The following is a 7006-nucleotide window of genomic DNA, read 5'->3' as shown; positions in this document are numbered from 1 at the left end:
CAGTTAGGAAAATCTTGGCTGATGAATGGGAAGAGAAACAGAACAGCAATAAATTCCTATGTCTACTCTGTAGTCAATAGATTTGCCTTGTACTTGATTCAAGCTGGGTGCTTTTCACCTCATGCAGAGAAGCAAAGCAACATTTAGGCTACGTTTAAGTTTGTGTGAGCCAAAGCTTTCCAAAGCTTCCTGAATACTCCGGAGCTGTTCCCATGAGCTCTGTACATGGATTTTCATTTTCAAGCAGAAAAGGATTGCAATTTTTAACTTGTTTCAATCGTGCTCCCACTTCCTGTCATTCTGTGCCTACTCTGCATCTTGTATATTGACCTTTCTGATGTAGCAGAGATTTACAAGCAGAACTACCTTGCTGAGGCCCTCTAGGTCCCAGAAATAGAAAGAACCTTGCCAGAGGTAGATGCATGCATGAAATGAGATAGCGTATTCTACATCTGATAAAGCTTCCTTGGCTTGGCTGTCTGAAAAGCATTACCTGTGTCTATTTCTGTAACACATATTGATCAGAAAAAGTGCATATTTCTCACTGGCTCTCAAACCCCAAAGTTTTAGCCAGATATGATCTGAACTGACATGTCTACCAAAACGGTGATATGTGACAAGAAAGGCAAAGAAAAAACCTTCCCTTAACTGATCCCTCTTAGAATACAATAAGCAGCAAATGGCACCAAGTCTATTTTCTTTAACTCCTGATCCAGTTTTAAGCAAAGAAGCACAATCTGCCTAATGACCTTTGTAACAAAGAAGTGAAAAAATAACTTCTAGACTTCATTACGATGAGAGTAATTCCTAACAAATCCACTGACTCCTGTGGCATTACCTCAGCCTTACACTACTGCCTCCAGAACTCCCTCAGCATCAGTAGAGATGCAGCAGGTTTCCTTTGCTGCCTTAGGTCCAGATGCCACCATAAATCTCAAGTTTCATGTGCCTGGGAAGGAGGAAGTTTTGCTTTTTCAGTCTACCATGAGCTGGCAGTGGTAGTTTTTTAGAAGGCTGTTAATATTTGCTTCCATCTCAGATCCACAAAAAACAACGTCTCTAGCATGGGTAGGTCCAGACCTTTGGATAATTTGTTTAATAGGAGAAATTTTAGCAGAGAATTTTGATCCAAAACTAGAAAGAGAAGAAGCGAAGTCAGGGAACTTGGGATCAGAGGTTTTGCTCTGATACATCCTTGATTATCTACAACATGGAGAGTCACCTTCAACTTTAAAAGATCTAATGAAAAAGTTACCATCAACCTGCAAGGTGCTGAGCACTTCCAGCTCCTTTTACATGTGATGGGAAGAGGGCAGCTTGTAGGATCAGGCCCTGTGGGTGCCAGGAACACCAAAGGCCCCTTCCAGCTCCTGCACAAGGAGGAAAGATCCTCAATCACACCAGAAACCAGAGCAAAGACCGAGCGCAGGCAAGCTGGTGTTAAGGCTCTGGCATAGGGATGCCTCACTGAACAGTTGGGGTTTAATAGGCTGGATATTGTCCCAGCATTTGGTATTCATAGATAATAATAGAGATTAGGTTTACTTAATGTATTTGCTATTTAGGCAGATGATTCATGTTAAGCCATCAGCATTCAGTGGCAAACATCATTAGTTCAAATTGTATGAGAGAAAGGCCCAGGAAGAGGAGCTGCAATCTGGCCTCTATCATAAACAGCTGTGTTTCTAAATCACCATTTTCGGGTTGTTTCCTGTAGTTGTTGGTATATACTGTACACTGAAAATTAGGCCTCAAAAACACTTATTAAAAATTTATACAGCTTATGACAGGCTCTTTCAGAAACATAACCCTTAACTAATTCATGTTCACTTACCCTGCAGTTTTCTATTTATAATACTTTACAATTTCTGTGTATTTGTACTATAAATTATTCAGTAACATCAAGGTTTTTATTTTGATGAGAGAATTTTTGATGAATTTGACAGAGTAATTACTTCAAATCCTGTTCTGGATCGCTATGAAAATATTTAATTTTATTTACTCCAATAAATAATTAAAATGTGAGAGTAGCAGGCATACTTGCAGAGCCTTAAAGCCTGTGACTTCTGTTTGCTTCTCCCTAATTAAAATAGCAATGTTTATGTGTGTACTGATTTAAAATAATAATAAATTACCGACTGGGAAGGGACATCTAAAGGAGGAGGAAAAATGCTCTTGTAGCAAGGAGCGCAGTCTTAAACACAGGAAAAATATTCAGAAGAAGTAGGAAGTTATTGATTCCCCAAGACTGTTAGAGAGAGGCACTAGAATCTCAACAAGGTACATGTTACACAAATTATGATTATTACTTTTATGAATCCGAAGTCTAAGAAGGGGCAGTCTTTCAGATGCTCCCAGCTGATTCAGCAGTACTAAGTTAAGCACATGCTTAGCTTGAACACAGGAACAGCTCCACTTACTTCAGGAACGTTCATGCTCAGATTTAAATTAAAGTATTGAAGTTGTGTTCTGGCAGCAGCCAAAATCTTCTGCTACATCGAAGATTAAAATTACAGTGTCTCTTAACAGTCCCTGAATTAATCCAAAACAAATACTCTTTGCTCCACTGAGGGTAGCTCAGGTCGCAATGGTCACTGGTATGGGCTGCAATCCTCTGTCTCCTTCCATGAATTTGCATGAGTCAAATCTATTTCTAAGTCTCATATGTAATTTTACAGCTTTCATGTCACAGGGTTAAAAGAGAGAAAAATAGAATGTGTAAAAAACTGAGAAAGAGAGAAAGAGAGAAAGAAAGAGAGAGAAAGAAAGAGAGAAAGAGAGAAAGAAAGAGAAAGAAAGAGAGAGAGAAAGAAAGAAAGAAAGAGAGAGAAAGAAAGAAAGAAAGAAAGAAAGAAAGAGAGAAAGAAAGAAAGAAAGAAAGAAAGAAAGAAAGAAAGAAAGAAAGAAAGAAAGAAAGAAAGAAAGAAAGAAAAGGCCAGAACCCTCAGAACCTCTCAAGTATTTTACAAATCACAAACAAGCATATATTAAAAGTCTCTAATTACATCAAGCATGAAGGTGCATAGTCATCACCATATAATGACTGGTTAATTACCTCATCAGTTGGCTTCTCTATACATTAAAACTTGCTCGTCATTGCCAGGTACAATAGTGATCTGGTTACCCCCAGGCTGGTCACTGATAAAACCCAACATTCATTGACAAACTCTTTGTATTTCACAGGATTGGAGTGAAGTGGGGATGGGACACTGAACAAACAGCTGCAAGGAAAAGTAGATATAGTTTGGTTTTTTCTAAACCATTTGCATGGCTGAAAGAGGTAAATCCCAGCTGATCCTAGTTGGCAGTGGAGGAGGGAGATTTTTGGTGCTTTAATCGCAGGTAAGAAATGAGTAACAGTCACCAAACTGTGGCTGAGTCAGAGCCAGTTGGGGGCACTTTGCCAGAATAATGCAAACTGGACAGGTGAGATCTCAGGCCAGTCCCCCCTGGACAGGTGTTCAAAGCTCCCCAAAACACCAACAGCTTTGAAACAAATTGGTGCCAGCATTAGAAGAGAGGATGTAATCTGAGTATTCATAGGGCTGGTGATCTGAGTGTCAAAGCCTTTGGGACCTACCACTACCCCCAGTTACTCCATAACCTCAGCAGGGTCCCCCTGTGTATCTGAGGTACAAATTCCTTCATCCTCAAGTACCTTCCCATGACACAAATAATTTGCAGGCTAAGCACTACAGGAAGAGATTTTAATCCCAAGCACAGGCTGTGGCACACTGCAAAGGGCTCTGGATGCAGTGCTACACCATGGGAACTCAGTGCCAGCTCCCATAAAGCTTGGTCACTCTCTCCCCCCTCACAGCAACCACACACATGGACACACATGGACAAAAACACACACCCTGTGATTTCATGGTGAGCTCAGATGTGACTGGAAGTCACAGCAGGTAATAAATCCTTGCTGTTGGTATCAGGTTGGATTGCACGTCGGTGGGTTAATCCGACAGCACACCCTAATAACCCGACTTTCAGCTTGCTGCACAAGCAATTCCTGTGCAATGTGCCATATTTCTGTGGCAGTGCCTCAAGCTGCAAGGAGTAACACGTTCTGTCACAGGCTGTTGTAAACACTCGGGCTGCTCGGCATGTACCGTGCGCGATTCGTCTGAGCGGAGACCTAAAATCTTACACCTGACTGTTCTGCTCACTATCAAGCCTAAATAAAGCCTCAATGGCAGAAGCAGGCAGGGAACATAAACCAGTTGTGACTGGTGCTCAGAGCTGAGTGCTGAGGAGAAGAAGATGTGGTGGGGTTTCTGTGCTTTTTGAAGAGACAGTGGAAGTAGCAGCGTCAAGGGAAGGTATAGCCCAGGGAGGTGCTGAACACCAACCAAGCACTGCCAGGCAGTGGGAGAGGAGGAATTGGAGCTCGTTCTTTCTGGGACTGAACTCCCAGTGTTCACCTGGTGATGGGTTGAGGTACAATGTGATTTTCAGCTGAAGGAGGTCTGGTAGCTAAAAGGAGCACAGGAGGCCTATCCGACTTCTATTCCTGGCCCTCCTATTGATTCGTTTGTAACCTCAGGAGAGTCCTGTCTGGGCCAAAGTGTTCTCAGATTGGAAGCCAAAAGTTAATTTAAGACAATGCAGCTGTCAAATAAGTATTTGGATTTTGAGAGGTGATAATATCAAAGAACGAAAGAAGAATGTGATAGAATGCACCTCTTCAGTAACATTTTACTTGCGCTCATTTGAAGACATGAATTTATAGAACAGCAGCCTCTGTGACATGTAAAACAACATTTGGCATCTGTTTTTCCCTTCATCTTTCCCCCTTCATTTTTTTTTTGTTTCAAGTGTGTGCAGCAAACACCAAAGATTTTATTTTTCCTTTTTAATGGAGCGATTGTTATTGACTACCTGGTGCCTGCGTTCACAGGGTAGGAAAATAACCCAATAAAATCTACTGAACCTAAAAATAAAGAACACAAAACAACAACAGGAGCTCTCTGTATCAGGTGCACCTGGAGGAAAGGAACTGCAGTTTGTGCAGTCTTTTGCACATAAGGAAATACGATACTCTGGAGGGTCTCTCTATATCCCACTAAACAAGGGGCCTGGAACACACTTGTCCCACCACTGCTCTGGGCTACCCCATGCAAGGGATGCACTGTAGGAATGGTTGAACTTAGAGATTTTTAAGTTCCTTGGTTCCCATTAGTTTTCAGAGGGTTTGACTGCCCCTTTTTTCCAAAGGGCCCCTGTCTTGGTCTAAGTCTGCGACTATGTGAAAAACAAGATCCAGCACCAAAGCCATAGGAAAAGTCTGGACCAAGCTGCAGGAGGATCAGTGAATTAACCAGGGCTTGAAAATTTTCTTTGAAAGGTTAAAAAGTTTATGAAGCTTGAAAATCAAAAGTTTAAAAAATGCTCCTTAATATAAAGCCCTGTCCATTATGTTAAAAAACCTGTACCAATAAAAGCTTAGCTGCAACATGCCCAAGACCTAATTTACATTTTAAATTGCTTTTCACTGCATTTAAAGCTCTCTTCTTCTTTGCTGCTGTATTATTACTATTTGCAAATCATTAAATGTTGACTGCAAGGGAAGCAGGCGTGCAGGGTGTAACTTCTATTTCAACTCAAGGCCCTTGTTGTTCCTCCTTTGAGAATGAGGGCATTAACTACATCTGGACATAAATAGTGCTGGAGTTTTGCCACCAAAAAACACTAAGGAAGATTTTAAATTGTGTAAAAAAACAGGAAAAAAAGAGTCCCTCCTCCAGAAACTTCTTGGGTGGGAAGTGACATCAGTCATACTACAAGGACAGGAGGAGCAAGCACATTTTATTGGAAAATAAAGATGTGAGTAAATCTACGATGATGAATATAAAATGCCTCTTTTGGATTTAATTAGGAGTCACCTTTTTAGGGCACTGCTTTGTACCTGAGTTTTCACACAGCAAAGCATATGGCAAAAGAGCAGGAAGTGGGGATTAAGGTACATTTTAACGGGCAGCATGTTCAACCAGATGGCCTATTCCCTGCCCCTCAAGATCTGCATGCTTTTTCCCCCTCCAGAGTTATTTTGATTGAATTCCACCCCGAATAAAAAAATTTAAAAAGCCCATATTTTATGCTATTTTATTGCATACTTCTCAGTCCAAGTCACACACTTCCCCATGCACAGGCTTTTTAAACAGAAATCATGGTGTAAAGGTGGGCAAGGGTCCTTCTGGTTTTGAGGACAACAGGACCTCAAGACTTAAGAGTCTTTTTCAGGAGCACCCTCTACCTTTCCCTCTTTCTCTAAGTAGCAGCAATAGCACCATGATGCCATTATATCCATGGTGACAGCACCAAGGGAGGGCAACAAGGGGCTGGAGCTGGTGAAGTGCAGCACAAGTGTCCTCCTGCCCTGGACATGGAGCTTCCAGAAAGTTTGAAGCATGGTACAAATCTGGAGGGATTTTTCTCCTTCACTCTGCTGTTCCTCATTGCTGGCCCCCAACAACGCAGAGCTGTCTGAAAAGACCCTGCCCACTCAACAGACTGGTCAGAACCAGGAATTCCCATGGCCAAGCCATCACTGATGGCACCACTGAGTGATCAGAAAAACATAAAGATGAGATAAAAGAACCATTGCTTGTTGAATGAGGAGAAATATATTGCAGTCAAACAATCTGGATGCTCTCAAGAATGTTCAGCCAGAGAAGAAATCTAGCTCACACAGTAGCTATGTCAAGGCACTTAAAACTATCCACCATTCCTTTTCAAATCCAAGAAATAAACATGGGATAAAAAGGCCTCCAGACTATGGTGAAACTAATTGTCAGCAGAGAAGATTACAGAGACAACTCGGGAAGAGGAAAACAAAGGAGCCCACATTAGGTGGTGAGGTTTGAAGAGTCCTCTGTTCAGGGATCTGGCTGACCAATGCCCCACGATGGCAAGGATCAGGCCTTGGTGCTGTTGGACAGCTTTCAGCAGCCTGGTGAACCGGTCCAGTTTCACTGAAGCATTAAAAAGGCACGTACCCAGGTCACCA

This window comes from Corvus brachyrhynchos, unplaced genomic scaffold (genome assembly GCF_000691975.1).
Source record: "Corvus brachyrhynchos isolate BGI_N302 unplaced genomic scaffold, ASM69197v1 scaffold21, whole genome shotgun sequence".
NCBI lineage: Eukaryota > Metazoa > Chordata > Aves > Passeriformes > Corvidae > Corvus > Corvus brachyrhynchos.
The sequence above is the reverse complement of the archived record's forward strand: the minus strand, read 5'-3'. Positions refer to the sequence as shown.